The sequence below is a fragment of the Capricornis sumatraensis genome, chromosome 2 (genome assembly GCF_032405125.1).
Source record: "Capricornis sumatraensis isolate serow.1 chromosome 2, serow.2, whole genome shotgun sequence".
In the NCBI taxonomy this organism is placed as follows: domain Eukaryota; kingdom Metazoa; phylum Chordata; class Mammalia; order Artiodactyla; family Bovidae; genus Capricornis; species Capricornis sumatraensis.
Window position 1 is genome coordinate 64,799,185 of NC_091070.1, and position 16,785 is coordinate 64,815,969.

Sequence of the window (16,785 nt, forward strand, 5' to 3'; positions counted from 1 at the left end):
CTCCTCTCCCAACTGCTCTCACCCTTCCCCGAGAGATGTAAGTTAATACTCCTTTCTCATCTTCTTTTCCCAACTTTGACGAATTTCGGTTTCCTCTAACTCCCATCTGCCTTTCCTTGCATTGTGGTCACTAACGATGAGAAAAAGTCCCATGTGAAACACTTTCCGGGACTTTCCCCCGCCCCGCTTACCCTGTGGAATTCGATCTTTTACCGACCCTTTCCTTCGTGTGTCTTCAGTAAAGCCGCGTTGTAAAACTGGACTTCCCTGGACAGAATGGACTCTCCAATGCTATGAACCGCAGTACCCTCCTTCAAACAACTAGTTCAGAGTTTCTCTGATCACTGCGGCCACCATACAGTCTATTAATCCCGACCGCAGCAACACCGTGAGGGTGGGAAGTTAGAGAGTGGGAGTTTACCTCTGCTAGGTTTCTAGGAAGAGTCCAGAGAACCACCACCCTCCACCCTTCCTCCTCTGGCCGCTTGATAAGTCTCCCGGCGTCTAGCGTCCTCGATCAGGGCCGGACCTGCCAAGTCCCGGTCAGAGCGCCACCTCCTCCCCTTAAGCCCGACCTCACAAACTTTTCAACCGTCACGATACACTCTTTCTCCTTGAGATTATGATCCCAATCTTCTCCCCGGCCAGCTCACTCATCCCTGCTCCTGGAGACTCACCAAGCCGAGTTCCAGCCACTCCTCTCCGGCCGCTACAGCTCGGACACCCGCAGGCCGGACTCCCAGCTGCGACCTTCTTGCGCCTGCGCTCGCCAGCACTGCGCGCCTGCGCACTTCCCCGGCGCGGCGAGCCCGGACACACCCCTGTAGCTGGAGCCAATCACCGTGCGAGGGCTTTAAATCTCCTTGCCACGCAGGCGGAGAGCCCTGGGACTCACCCGTTTACCGGATAATTCGAGTACCGCCCAAAGGTGGGCAGTGTTCAGGCAACAAACTTTCACTGAGGGCAACCCATGTGCCTGGCCTTGTGCGGGATGAATGCTGAGGAAAAGGCGGCGAATAGAATGCCTTCCCTGACCTCTGTCTAGACTGGGAGATAGATTTGTAAACATATTATGAATGAATGAATGAATGAATGAAGTCGCTCAGTCGTGTCCGACTGTTTGCGACCCCATGGACTGTAGCCTACCAGGCTCCTCTGTCCATGGGATTTTCCAGGCAATGGTACTGGAGTGGATTGCCATTTCCTTCTCCAGCGGATCTTCCCAACCCAGGGATCGAACCTGGGTCTCCCGCATTGTAGACAGACGCTTTACCATCTGAGCCACCAGGGAAGTGGGAAACACATTATAGTGGACAGAATATAGTGCTTGGCATACAGAACATCCGAGGCGCCACTGGCGCACAAGGGACTAAGAGCTTTATTCTTAGGGTATCTGAAAGTGTTCCCGGAGGAAGTGAGTTTTGAAGTCATGAAGGATAAGTAGGAGTTGCACCGGAGGTACGGGGGCGGGGGAGTGGGGTGGGAAGTAGGGGTGGGGGTGGGGTGGGAAATAGAGGTCTCCAGACTGCGGGCATCGGAGAGTCCAAGACCATAATGCCTTCTGGAAGTTTCCTTGTAGTTCATCTAAGCTCCGCGTATATCTTCCAGTGAAGCGGGAAATGAGTTCTTAAAAGTTGGCAATGGCCAAATCTTGGAAAATCTTGTACTTTTGAAAGTGAGCCTACAGTTTACCATGATCACTGAGAATATTGAAAGGTTTAAAAGTAGATCAGGAAATTGCTCCAGGCTCCCCTGAGAATACAGCACAGTGCTGGAAATAAAAGGAGTTTCAAAGGAGTTGTCTATTCCTAAGGAGTCAAGGAAGATGAAATCTGAGAAATACCACCACAGAGGTCATTGGTGATCTTAGCTATGTGATGAAATGACAAGAGTTAAAGATAGATTGCAGTAGTTTGGAGAGAGGAGATGCAGAAATGAGGACACATTATAGAATGCTTTTGGAAAGTATGGTCTTGAAGGGAATGGGGAAAGAGGACAAGTGTTCAAGTTTTTTGTTTCTGCTTTTTTGGTTGCTATTAAAATTAAGACAGGAAAAACTTAAGCCTGCTAAGTAAGATACAACTGAGAAAATAAATAGTTTTAAAGAGAAGCACTAGTCAGTAGATCTTGAGTGGGTAAGAGTAGAGGCAGTCCAAAGTACTGAGGGAAGGAAAGGTCTTGGAAACAAGATAGAGAAGATATCTCCTCAATTTTAATGACAGGAAGTATTTGTAAATCTGTATGTTTAGTAACAGGAAGTTAAAGAAGTTCTCATCTGATGGCCTCTTATTTTCTCTGTGAAGTAGGAGACAAAGTCATCTACTGATAGAGAGGAGTTAGATGGGAATACCGGACCACCTAACCTGCCTCTTGAGAAATCTGTGTGCAGGCCAGGAAGCAACAGTTAGAACTGGACATGGAACAACAGACTGGTTCCAAATAGGAAAAGGAGTACGTCAAGGCTGTATATTGTCACCCTGCTTATTTAACTTCTATGCAGAGTACATCATAAAAAACGCTGGACTGGAAGAAACACAAGCTGGAATCAAGATTGCCGGGAGAAATATCAATAACCTCAGATATGCAGATGACACCACTTTTATGGCAGAAAGTGAAGAGGAACTAAAAAGCCTCTTGATGAAAGTGAGGGAGGAGAGTAAAGAAGTTGGCTTAAAGCTCAACATTCAGAAAACAAAGATCATGGCATCTGGTCCCATCACTTCATGGGAAATAGATGGAGAAACAGTGGAAACAGTGTCAGACTTTTTATTTTTTTGGGCTCCAAAATTACTGCAGATGGTGATTGCACCCATGAAATTAAGACGCTTACTCCTTGGAAGGAAAGTTATGACCAACCTAGATGGCATATTCAAAAGCAGAGACATTACTTTGCCAACTAAGGTCCGTCTAGTCAAGGCTATAGTTTTTCCAGTATTCATGTATGGATGTGAGAGTTGGACTGTAAAGAAGGCTGAGCGCCAAAGAATTGATGCTTTTGAACTGTGGTGTTGGAGAAGACTCTTGAGAGTCCCTTGGACTGCAAGGAGATCCAACCAGCCCATTCTGAAGGAGATCAGTCCTGGATGTTCTTTGGAAGGAATGATGCTGAAGCTGAAACTCCAGTACTTTGGCCACCTCATGTGAAGAGTTGACTCATTGGAAAAGACTCTGATGCTGGGAGGGATTGGGGGCAGGAGGAGAAGGGGACGACAGAGGATGAGATGGCTGGATGGCTTCACCGACTCGAGGACATTAGTTTGAGTGAACTCGGGGAGTTGGTGATGGACAGGGAGGCCTGGCGTGCTGCAATTCATGGGGTCGCAAAGAGTCGCACACGACTGAGCGACTGAACTGAACTGAACTGAACTGAAGGCAATGGCACCCCACTCCAGTACTCTTGCCTGGAAAATCCCATGGACCGAGGAGCCTGGTGGGCTGCAGTCCATGAGGTCGCTAAAAGTCGGACGCGGCTGAGCGACTTCACTTTCACTTTTCATGCACTGGAGAAGGAAATGGCAACCCACTCCAGTGTTCTTGCCTGGAGAATCCCAGGGACAGGGGCGCCTGGTGGGCTGCCGTCTATGGGGACACACAGAGTCGGACACGACTGAAGCGACTTAGCAGCAGCAGCAAGTCAAGATTTGAACTCGGGACTGTCTGTTCTGAAGCTCTTGCACCTGTCAATAAGCTTCAGTAAATTTTACAAGGAAAGAGTGATTGGAAATTTAGCCACAACAGTTGCCACTGCTTAGGGGAACGGTGAGGACTTAGGAAGAGAGTAGGAGTAAGAGGGAAGCCTAAAAAAAGGCAAAAAGAATGGAACAGAAAGGAGGGAGGCTGGTTACAGCGTTACAGCAGAGTCCGGTGCAGCGGGATAAGTCTGCCAGCTGGGCTGCCTTGTGATCTTCCATTCTTTTGAAGTAAAGTCTCGTTCCTCTGTGTCCGTTGTTCACTCTCGTGTGTTCAAATAAAGCTAGGTTGTTGAGAAAGGCGGACCGCGGGGGAGGGGGTGGGGGGAAGTGAGCGCGACGGAAGCGTTGTGCGCCTGCGCTCTGGCGGCGGTGGCGGCAGAGGTTCCCGGTGGGGACCGGGTCCGGAGCGGGTCGCCGGACCCAAAGCTGAGGGGGGTGGCTGGGGCGTCAATGGGCTCCCTCGCCGGCGCCTCGGCGGCCTGATGGAGTAAGAGGGATCGGCTGTGAGTGTGAGTATCAAAGGGCCGGGCGGCGCCGAGGCGTATCGGAACCCCAGGGACCTGGTGGTCTGCCACTGTAGGGAGGCTGTGGGGGTGCAGGAAGCGGCCAGTCTCTGCGCCTGAGGGCTGCGGCGCGGGGGCTGCGCGTCGTTCTTGAAGGGGTCGCGCGGGATTACGGGCAGGCGGTGCTTCTGGCCTCGGGATGCAGTGTCTCGCGGGGGCGTTCCGGCTCTGCACCCAGCTCCGGCGGGAAACGTGGCTCCAGAGGCTTGACCTTTCGAGGAGGTCGCTGACTTTCTCCCCCGAGGGCAGCAGGGAGCCCATAGACCCAGGTACCCCTTAAAGGCCTGCGGGCCTCAGGCCGCGGACACCTTTCAACCTCTTGTGACAGACAGCTTCTGTTCTTTTTCCTCCTTTGGACTTCTCTCCTGGTGGGATGCGTCTTAATAGCTACTAATTAAGAAGAGCTTACTATATGTCAATTTAACATTTAGTCCGAATCTCAGTGCATAATTATGGAGAGGAAATGCTTTGCACACCACTCCCCCTTCAGTCTGCTCAATTTAATCATCTTTGAGAATCAGATTAAGCCGTCTTGTTGGAAGTTAATTTCCGTGGCTTTTAACAATTTGGAACTGCATGGTAGTTAAGGAAAGTTCTCTTAATCTAGCAAATGTGTTTATCCACCATAATGTTTTATATCAGATTTACTCAAGGCAAAATAACTTTTGAACACTTACTAAGAGCCTAATACTATTCTAAGCCCCTTGGAAAATCTTAAAATTTGTTTTGAGCCCTGGTCTCAAGTTAGTGAAACAATAAAAGATAATAATTAGGTTCAGTTAGCATTTATCTAGCACCTGCTACACATGTGCCAGACACTCAGGTCTGTCACAAAAAATAATGAGATATTATAATGGAAGTTTTTTTTTTGGCGCACATTTCAGGTGACGTCGCTGAAAGTTTGATGATAATTTGCCTAACTTAGCTAGGGAAGTGGTGAAATTCAAATAAGATGGAAAGGTAATTTTCCCCATGTTACATCAAGTTAGATATTGTTAAGCACTTTCGTTGAGAAGCAGCTATACTACAGTTACAGTTTCTAGAGTTAACTATTTAGTCTAGAAAATGATAGCCTTAATTAAAGATACTAGATGGTTTTAAAGTGGCTTGGAAGGAGTTAGGTGTAGAGTCTGATCAGGTTAGTTCAAAACCAATTGCTGTGATTAAAAGGAAGATATTTAAAAAGGGAGAACTGTGAATGGTGATTATTGTAGGTATATATCTTTGAAAGGAATGATGCTAAAGCTGAAACTCCAGTACTTTGGCCATCTCATGCAAAGAGTTGACTCATTGGAAAAGACTTTGATGCTGGGAGGGGTTGGGAGCAGGAGGAGAAGGGGACGACAGAGGATGAGATGGCTGGATGGCATCACTGACTCGATGGACGTGAGTCTGAGTGAACTCCGAGAGAGTTGCTGATGGACACGGAGGCCTGGCGTGCTGTGATTCATGGGGTCGCAAAGAGTCGGACATGACTGAGCCGCTGAACTGAACTGAACTGATATGCATAGAATATCTGTTAGAATATATAAGAAACTGATGAAGTGGAGGTGGCTAGGAAACAGGAGTGGGAGAGCAATAGTTTTCTCTGTAAGCTTTTTTGTTTTATTTTTTTATTGTGAAAACTTTTAAGCATCCAGAAAAGCAGGGAAGATACTATTTTGAACCCCCTGTAAATTGATCACTCAGGTTTAAAAATTCCTTAATAATTTGCTTTATTTGCTATTTTTATTCCTGATATTTCACCCTAAACACTTTAATATGAGTCTCTAATGAAAAGAAAATTTTTTCTATGTAGCCCTGTATAATAATCACACTGAACAACAGTTTTATGTTATACGTGATCCTTTTTAAAAATTTCCACAAATTATCCCATTTTCTTGTTCTTACAGTTTTTGATCCGTCTATGCATTGAGTTTGTTACATCTCTTGAAGTCTTTTTAAATCTAGAAGTTACTTTTTTTCTCTTCTTTTTTCTTCATGACTCAATGAGAGTAATACAGTTATCCAGATCTCTGATTCTTCAGTTCAGTTCAGTCGCTCAGTCGTGTCCGATTCTTTGCGACCCCATGAATTGCAGCACGCCAGGCCTCCCTGTCTATCACCAATTCCTGGAGTTTACCCAAACTCATGTCCATCGAGTCAGTGATGCCATCCAGCCATCTCATCCTCTGTCGTCCCCTTCTCCTGCCCCCAGTCCCTCACACCATCAGGGTCTTTTCCAGTGAGTCAACTCTTCGCATGAGGTGGCCAAAGTACTGGAGTTTCAGCTTTAGCATCAGTCCTTCCAAAGAACACCCACGACTGATCTCCTTTAGAATGGACTGGTTGGATCTCCTTGCAGTCCAAGGGACTCTCAAGAGTCTTCTCCAACACCACAGTTCAAAAGCATCAATTCTTTGGTGCTCAGCTTTCTTGTATCATTTAACATGTTGCTATAAAGTTGAAGGTAGAGGTAATACTTGACTTGTTTAGGTAAACACTTTGGGGACTATGTCAAAGATCAGACTGCGTACTCTAGTTTCCCCCCCAGTAGTGATGCTGAGATTGCTTAGTGGGTTATGGTAGTTAAGTCTGGGTCCTTCTTTATAAAACTGCATTTCACCCCCTTAAAACCAGCTGTAATCCCTTTTGTACCTTTATAACTTTAAAACTATAGTGTTAACTATTCAAAACACAAATAATTACCTTTAAATAGACAAAACTCACTGCAAGAAATTTTCTTTTTTTTTTTTTTAAGACTGAAGCTCTGATAACTAGATGGCATTGTTCTCAAAGAATTGAAATTTGGAGAAATCAAAATTTACTCAAGGTGGTAAATACGTTAGGTGTTTTTGTTTAATTCCAAGGTCATGCAGTTTCCTACCATATTTTGTAAACTATAAACTAGTATATGAATGTAAAATTATTACTCTTGGTAGTTATACTATTTGTCCCCTTGTATCTTCTTAGATGGGTAATCAGTATCTAATGAAATTACACTTTTTGGAGTATCAGTAAATTGGAATTGATCTATGTGGTGTGATAACCAGATTAGAACCACTCTGAAAGTTCAAAATATGTAAAAGTCAAACTTCTTGATACTATGAGTTAAAAAAATGTTTTTATTTAAAAAATGATAATACAGTTAACCGTTAAACAACATGGGTTTGAACTGTGTGGGTCCACTTATATGCAGAGTTTTTTAAAAAATACTACAGTATTGTACCATCGTGGTTGGTTGAATTTGTGTATAGGGAGGAAAGTACAAAAGGGTTTATAGGTCCTCAGTTCCTTTTCCCAGAGGCAGTGACTTAATAGTTTCTTAAGTATCCCAGTAGGGATATTCTACATGTGTATATGTCATCAGGGTAAATTCTGACATTCATATAAAGAACTATCTTAGTAGTATAACCTAAAACAGTAATACTCTTGAAGGTTATACTCCAGTTTTTATTATGTTTCTAGTTGAAATATCATTGCTGATTTCTGCAGTACTCTTAAAGGTTATACTCCAGTGTTTATTATGTATCTAGTCCAAATATCTTTGCTGATTTCTGCTTGTTCATTCAACAGATATTAAATACCTATTCTATACCAGATGATGTGCCAGGTAATGGGGATAAAATGGTGAACCAGACAGACATTCCTGCTTGCTGTCATGGAGCTTGCACTCTATTGGAAGAGGCATTCGTTAAGCAAATAATTATACTAGTAACTAAATATAGCAAAGACTTAGTACCTGCTTTGTATAAAACAATATGGATTTTCTAATTTATAGAGGACTCCTCATAGCAGCCCTCTGACATTGGTACTGATATTATTTTTATTCTATAAATATGGAAACTGAAGCATAGAAAATTAAAATGGAGCAGAGTGAATAGAGGATGTTTAAAATGCTGAAAGAAAAATCTGACAATCCATAATTCCAGAGTAAGTAGAATAGCCTTCAAAAATGAGAACAAGATAAAAATATTGTCAGATAAAACCAAGAGAATTTGTTTCTAGAAAATCTGCATTACAAGAATTGCTAAAAGAAGTTCTTCAGGCTGAAGGGAAATGATACCAGATGGAAACTTGATTCTTTGTACAGGGAATGAAGAGCATCAGAAATGGTAAAAAAAAAAAAAAAATCTGGATAAATATAAACTATTTTTTCCTTTTAATACCTTAATACTATCTATGACTTAAAATCATCTTGTGGAGTTCATCATGTGTTATAGATATAAAACATATACCATAGATCACAGAATGGAAAGTAAGGGTAAATGAACAGGTATTGTTACAAGGTTTCTACATATTATGTAAAGTGGTTCAGGGTAAAAATGAAAAGAATATATACTCTATATCCTAGAGCAACCCTATGGGAAAAAATATTGCAAAGAAGTGTTACTAAAAAGCTAGTAGAAAAGTTGAAGTGAATAATGCATAAGAAGATGGAAACAGGTATAGCCAAACAAAAAAATAGGAGGTTAAAAATATAATGTTAGTCCTAATCCACCCATATGAATAACTTTGTTTACTTCAGTGGAATAAACACTGATTTCAGTGCATAAAGACAGATTGGCTAAAGGCCAAAAGATAGGTCTTTCCAACAGTAAATATAAGAAAGCTGGAGTGGCTGTTTTCATATCAGATAAAGTAGATTTCAAGATAAAGTGTATTGCCAGAATTAAGAGGGTTATTTCATAATAATAAAAGGATCAGTTCATCAGGAAGACAGACATAACTATGTATGCATCTAATATCAAAGCTTCAAAATATAACAGGCAAAAATGGATACAGTTAAAGGAAGAGACAACAATCACAGTAATTTTAACACTTCTCTCAGCAATTGATAGACATTTATGAACAAGCAGAAAATCGTTACAGATGATTTCTACCTGATAACTACAGAATACACTTTTTTCCCCAACGGTGGATACAGACCAGGTGCTTCCTGCACATCAAGTCTTAATATATTTAAAAGGGTCAAAATACTACAAAATATGTTCTTTGATCCTAACGGGGTTAAAATATGTAGAAATCAAGATGTCAAACAAAAAACAAAATTCTGCAAATATTTGTAAGCTCAGTGAAACTTCTAAATCAATGAATCAAGGAATAAATCATAAGAGAAATCAATGAATATTTTGAACTAGATGATGGAAATTTAACACCTAAATTTGTGGGATAACTGTCATAGCCAGGAGCCTAAGGAGACATGATGATTAAATGTATGTCGTATCCTGGTTGACACGGAAGCCTATTATAATCTCTCATGTCAAGACCATTAAAAGAATGAAAGAATGTATAGCTAACCAGTTATTATGTGAAAAAATTTAAAGAAAGTACTTGTATAAGTCCAGTAAAAAAAAAAGTTATACTCGGTGAAATTCTGGAGGAAAAAAAAAGGATACTAGGGGAAAAGAAAGGAAATAAAGTATGGAAATAAAGTATTTCTGTAGATCTAAAGCTATCCTAAAATAAATAGTTTATTTAAAAGTGCTAAAAAATGTTTTGTAGGATAGAGGTAATGCTGTTCTTAGACGGAAGCTTGTAACTTAAACACCTACTTTAGTAAAGTTTAAAGGTAATGAAGGAGCTAAAGTTCTACCTTAGGAAGCAAGAAGCTAAACTCAAAGTAGATAGAAGGAAGGAGATAATAAAGACAATAGAAGAAATAATGAAATAGAAAAACAACCAATAGACAGAATTACAAAGCAAGAAGTTGGTTCATTGAAAAAAAATCAACAATATTCATGAACCCCTTGGTACACTGATACTAAAAAGCAGATGACAGATTATTACTAGTATCAGGAATGAAAGGCATCACTACAGATCCTGTAGGATAATAAGGGGATATTACAAACAACTTTATTTGAACAAATTTGAGCTAAAAATGGACAGTTTCTTGAAAGTATCAATGTGCTAAAACTGTCACAAGTTGAAATAAAATCTGAATTAGTTTATATTAAATGGAGTTACTTTAAAAAAAATAAGATTCCCACAGTGATTTCACTGGTGAATGTTATCAAGTATTTAAAGAAGAAATAACATCAATCTTTTATAAACTCTCAGAAAATAGACGAAAGAGAAACACTCATGAAGCTGAAACTCGATAAAGATGTTGCAGATTGAAAAGAAAATTAACAACAGTTGTCTTATGAACATAGACCCCCAAAGTTCAGGAAAAATGTTAACATCATAATACCTCATGATAAAGTGTTCAAAGATAGGTGGATAGATGCCGATAAAGCAAGTGCAGTAAAATGGTAACCATAGAATCTGTGTGGTGGATATATGGATACCAGTGACAGATTTTATTTTCAGATGCTCCAAAATCACTGCGGATGGTGATTGCAGCCATGAAATTAAAAGATGCTTGCTCCTTGGAAGGAAAGTTATGACAGACACCAGACAGCATATTAAAAAGCAGAGACATTACTTTCCTGACAAAGGTCTGTGTAGTCAAAGCTATGGTTTCTCCAGTAGTCATGTGTGGATGTGAGTTGGACCATAAAGAAGGCTGAGGGCCAAAGAATTGATGCTTTTGAAGTGTGGTGTTGGTGAAGACTCTTGAGAGTCCCTTGGACTGCAAGGAAATCAAACCAGCCAATCCTAAAGGAAATCAGTCCTGAGTATTCATTGGAAAGACTAATGCTGAAGCTGAAGTTTCAATATTGTGGCCACCTGATATGAACAGCCAACTCATTGAAAAAGACCCTGATGCTGGGAAAGATTGAAGGTAAAAGGAGAAGGGGGTGACAGAAGATGAGATGATTGGATGGCATCACCAACTCAGTGGAGTGGAGTTTGAACAAACTCTGGGAGATAGTGAAGGACAAGAAAACCTGGTGTGCTCCAGTCCATGAGGTTGCAAAGAGTCGGACACGACCTAGTAGCTGAACAACAACAACATGGATATACGATAAACTGGATATAGGATATTCACTATAAAATTCTTTTAACATTTCTGCCTTTGAAATTTTCCAAGATACAATATGGGGACAAAAATCAAGGGACGATTATGATCAGGTTTGCATTTTAAAGAGATTACTTTTGCTGTGGGTATAAGGAATTAGGATAAGTATAGGATTCCCTCTCAAGTATTTATTTTTTTTCTCAAGTAGTTTTGAAACTTAGCAGGGCCTTGTGGGGCTCCCAGGCACAGAGGCCTTTCTGTCCTCCGTTTCTTGCAGTAAAGACTAGTTTCTGTGATCTTCCTAGAGTTCTAAAGGGCAGATTCAAACACTTGCTAGTCAAGGAAGAAGCAGCCAAGAAACCACCTGAGGCAAGATTAAAACGACCAGAGAAGCTCATCAGGATTAGGAGGCTGAGACCACCTGAGATGAGATTAAGGGCATTCACACCCTAGTCTTGTCAGAGACCCCACCTTTGAGCCTCTGTTATGAAAACCCTCATCAAGTTGAGCCAAATGCCAGGGTGTGCCTTTGCTTGGCAAAGCAGTAAAGCTATCCTTTTCAGGTTCACCCCAAACTCTTGTCTCCAGGGTTTGATTTGGCACTGGTGTACAGAGGCCAAGCTTTTGGCAACAGTTTGATGCTGAGACCACTTCAGTTCAGTTCAGTTGCTCAGTCGTGTCCAACTCTTTGCGACTCCATGAATTGCAGCACGCCAGGCCTCCCTGTCCATCACCATCTCCCGGAGTTCACTCAAACTCACATCCATCGAGTTGGTGATGCCATCCAGCCATCTCATCCTCTGTCATCCCCTTCTCCTCCTGCCCCCAATCGCTCCCAGCATCAGAGTCTTTTCCAATGAGTCAACTTTTCTCATGAGGGGGCCAAACTATTGGAGTTTCAGCTTTAGTATCATTCCTTCCAAAGAACACCCACGACTGATCTCCTTTAGAATGGACTGGTTGGATCTCCTTGCAGTCCAAGGGACTCTCAAGAGTCTTCTCCAATACCACAGTTCAAAAGCATCAATTCTTGGGTGCTCAGCTTTCTTCACAGTCCAACTCTCACATCCATACATAACCAATGGAAAAACCATAGCCTTGACTAGACGGACCTTTGTTGGCAAAGTAATGCCTCTGCTTTTGAATATGCTGTCTAGGGTGGTCATAATGTTTCTTTCAAGGAGTAAGTGTCTTTTAATTTCATGGCTGCAGTCACCATCTGCAGTGATTTTGGAGCCCCAAAAAATAAAGTCTGACACTGTTTCCCCATCTATTTCCCATGAAGTGATGGGACCAGATGCCATGATCTTTGTTTTCTGAATGTTGAGCTTTAAGCCAACTTTTTCACTCTCCTCCCTCACTTTCATCAAGAGGCTTTTTAGTTCCTCTTCACTTTCTGCCATAAGGGTGGTGTCATCTGCATATCTGAGGTTATTGATATTTCTCCCGGCAATCTTGATTCCAGCTTGTGCTTCTTCCAGCTCAGCGTTTCTCATGATGTACTCTGCATATAAATTAAATAAGGTGGGTGACAATAAACAGCCTTGATGTACTCCTTTTCCTATTTGGAACCAGTCAGACCACTGAGGAGGATATATTATACAGGTATTCTTTTTAGGCTGATACTTTTAAGCTAAGTTTGAGCCTGGGAAATTTTTCAAGCTCTTGGAATACTGTACTTTTGAACAGGAGCTAATTTTGTCTAAACATATTTTTTACTATATTGCTGAGATTTTGGATATGTCATTGTCTCATTCCAGAATGCATGTGAACTTTTAGCAAACTTACTTTGCAGACACTGCTACTTTGTGCGTTCCTGCTAAGTCGCTTCAGTGGTATGCGACTGTGCGATCCTTTGGACTAGAGCCCATCAGGCTTCTCTGTCCCTGGGATTCTCTAGGCAAGAATACTAGGGTGGTAGCCATTCCCTTCTCCAGGTGATCTTCCTAACCCAGGAATCAATCCTGCACCTCTTACATCTCCTACATTGGCAGGTGGATTCTTCACAACTAGCACCACTTGGGAAACCCTTTAAACCACTACTTTGAAAATGAAGTCACTCAGTCATGTCCGACTCTTTGTGACCCCATGGACTGTAGCCCTCCAGGCTCCTCCGTCCATGGGTTTCTCCAGGCAAGAATACTGGAGTGGGTTGCCATTTCCTTCTCCAGGGGATCTTCCCAACCCAGGGATCAACCCTGGTCTCCCGCATTGCAGGCAGACGCTTTAACCTCTGAGCCACCAGGGAAGCCTTCTTAGAATATACTAAAATATATGGTGACCTTTTCAGAGACTTAATGGTTTTTTAAAATACAAGACAAAGGCATTTAGAAAGCTATTAGCATCAATTAAAACTACTAAAGTAAATGCTTTACTACATTACACATTACGCCAATATTGTGGTATCATCACCCATTAACTTAGAAGATTTTGTAAGAAGAATTATGAAAAGAATTGCTGTTATAACCATACTTGTATAAAGTAGATGAAAATTATTGAATGAACCGTTAGCAGTAAGATGCATGGAGAACAACAAAGCTTTTTGAGAAGAATGGTAAACAATTATCAGGGCTCCTTCAGCTTGCAGTGATTATAATTTATGTTATAGAATTTTAAATTGCTATGTGGATCTTTGGGGTTGCTTTGAGATATATATAAATGATGAATACAGGAATGTAAACTGTTAAAATGTTAGTCGCTCAGTCGTGTCCAACTCTTTGTAATCCCATGGACTATAGCCCATCAACCTCCTGTGTCCATGGAATTTTCCAGGCAAGAATACTGGAGTGGGTTGCCATTTCCTCCTCCAGGGGATCTTCCCCACCTGGGGGTCAAACCCACGTTGCCTGTGTTGGCAGGTGGATTCTTTACCAATGTACCACCTGGGAAGCCCAAGTAGGCTGGAAAGAAAACTTTTAAAACTATTAAATAAATGCAACAAGCCACCCAGTTAAACTTTTAAAACAGTGTTTGTATAAGTTATCTTATGACCTACTCTGTTACGTGATGGTAACTTTAGATAGCATTTTTATTACTTTGTTAGAGTTGACGTTTCCCTGTTTTCTTTCTCAGTTATTTTTCCCTCTAGGACATAATGCTTCCAGTTTCCAGAATTGACAAGTATTGGAATCTGATCATAGTTCTGATTCCAAGATAAAGAATCAGATTGTGGTCTGTCCTGTCCATTTTCTTGCCTGGTGATGGGCAATCTGAACAACTTCATTAATTGGATGCTTGACTTTGAATCACTTTTCCTGGGTCACAGCCTTAACTTCCTGTTTTTGTTTTAACCCTGTGTTTTCTAAATAAAGAGTGGTTGGTATATATATATTCCTGCTGAGTGTTGTGTTAGGGCAGATAATATAAGAATGCTAGTAAGTAAATGCTTATGAGCTTATGCTCCATCAAATATACTGGATTCAGGAAATCACCAGTCACTTACCTTGGGAAACAAGAGCCAGCCAGAACTCAGACCTAGTAAATAGGACAGCTTTTGAAAGTTGTGGTTATAGGTTCCTGTGCCCCAAAATACTTCCAGACCTTTCTTGTCACCTTACTAAAACGCCTTCCGTAGCTAGGAGCCTTGAAACTTTCTGGGGAGTCCTACTCAACAAAGTAAGTACTTTTTGGAAGCACCAGTCACATCTTCGATCCATAAACTGGCCAACCTAGGGGTAATGTCAAAAACTTGTTCTGTCACGGAACACTGTCTCTCTGTTATTCTGTCTTGGTCACCAGAAGTCCGTTAGTTTTCTTTTGGGGTTAAGGGGGAGATGCAGAAAGTTACCTGTGGAATTCATAAAACGGATTCTAACCTGAGCACCAGTCCTCTACCCCAAGAGACCAGTAATTACACTTTGGTTCTTCAGCATTTTACAGTGTAGTATTGTCATTTGGCTTTATATCAAAGTTGAAATATCTTAAGTACTACTGTGCTTAATTGTAGTAGTCACTTACCTTGGGAAACAAGAGCCAGCCAGAACTCAGACCTAGTAAATAGGACAGCTTTTGAAAGTTGTGGTTATAGGTTCCTGTGCCCCAAAATACTTCCAGACCTTTCTTGTCAGATTCCTTCCTCATGGTAAAGTCAGGGAGATCAGACATACCCACCATCGAACAACCTGTTATTACTTACGTAGCAGGTTGTTTTAACAGTTAAATGGGATAATGTGAAAATATTTCAGATAAAGTTCTTTGACATTAAATGCTGTTTTCCAGCCTTGAGTTTCATAAATATTTAGAGGAATAATCTGATATTGATGTTTGAGATGGACTACAGTGTTATGAGATAGTGATTACTTTTTTTTTTTTTTTGAGAGTTTAGCAAGGTAGCTAGCCGTTATTAGAACAATATACAAAAATCAATAACTTTTTACATACAGGCAACACTTTTTTTTTTAAATTTCAATTGGAGGCTAATTACTTTACAATATTGTATTGGTTCTGCCACACATCAACATGAATCCGCCACAGGTGTACATGTGTTCCCCATCCTGAACTCCCCTACCACCTCCATCCCCATACCATCCCTCCGGGTCATCCCAGTGCACCAACCCCAAGGATCCTGTATCGAACCTGGACTGGTGATTTGTTTCTTACATGAAGATAGTGATTACTTAAAGGCTCACTTACTGACCAGTTTAAGTCACTTCTGAGTGACTAGTAGAAGGATGGGGAGAGCATGGTGAAGTGCAGAATGGAATGTCTGGAGACTAATGCAATAATAGTTCTGCTCTGCCTTAACAGCTGTATTTCTTTTTATTTATAAGCTGTGTAGGTGATTCTAATGAACTGCTTGGATTTAAAACTAGTTCATATATTGGGAGCAGGAGTTAGGGCAGGAAATGTTAGTGAGTATAGCAGTTGGGGGAAGGGAGAATAGAAATAAGTTCACGCAGGTTTATCACATTGAAGAGTATATAACAAAAATTTAAAAATTGAAATCTGTCAGGATTTGTTGACTAAATATGAGAAACTGAAAGGAAAGAATCTGTTTTTGCCTATGGGAATGATAATTGTATTAGGATAGTAATCAAGATATTGAGAAAAGGTACTTACTATAGGATTTTTTTTTAGACTTATGACTAAGAAATTTGCAGGTAATTCTCATAATTCATTGGAGAAAATTTGAAAGATTACGTAATAAGTATATTTAAGTGATATGGCAGAAATATAAGGTGGTCCAAGTGAGGACAGCAGTTGTTTATTCACACTTACTTGACCTATATGATGTAACCTCTCAAGCATTTTGAGATTGCAGAGTTGGATGGTTTCTATTTCCTTGACTTCTAATCCTTGTTAAGCCCTTTAAAGAGAGCTGCTGCTGCTGCTGCTGCTGCTAAGTCGCTTCAGTTGTGTCCGACTTTGTGCGACCCCATAGATGGCAGCCCACCAGGCTCTGCCATCCCTGGGATTCTCCAGGCAAGAACACTGGAGTGGGTTGCCATTTCCTTCTCCAATGCAGGAAAGTGAAAACAGAGAGTGAAGTCGCTCAGTTGTGTCCGACTCTTCGCGACCCCATGGACTGCAGCCTACCAGGCTCCCCCGTCCCTGGGATTCTCCAGGCAAGAGTACTGGAGTGGGGTACCATTGCCTTCTCTGCAGTGATTCCGAAATGGAAGACTGTGAGTTAATTTCAGTATTTTAG

General features: G+C 41.4%; 2 protein-coding genes across 3 annotated transcripts in view; one reads left to right on the forward strand and one right to left on the reverse strand.

Moving 5' to 3' along the window:
* Window positions 1–760, reverse strand: part of SNAP23 (synaptosome associated protein 23) — a 41,118-nt gene extending 40,358 nt beyond the window's left edge. The window contains exon 1 of one of the 2 annotated variants that reach the window (XM_068963721.1): window positions 678–760. The gene's annotated coding sequence lies outside the window, so the exon portion shown is untranslated. Of the gene's footprint in view, window positions 1–421; window positions 434–677 lie in introns of those variants that run through there. The other variant, XM_068963722.1, reaches the window with a different exon arrangement.
* Window positions 761–4,091: 3,331 nt separating this feature from the next.
* Window positions 4,092–16,785, forward strand: part of ZNF106 (zinc finger protein 106) — a 55,173-nt gene continuing 42,479 nt past the window's right edge. The window contains exon 1 of the mRNA XM_068964638.1: window positions 4,092–4,201. The gene's annotated coding sequence lies outside the window, so the exon portion shown is untranslated. The remainder of the gene's footprint in view (window positions 4,202–16,785) is intronic.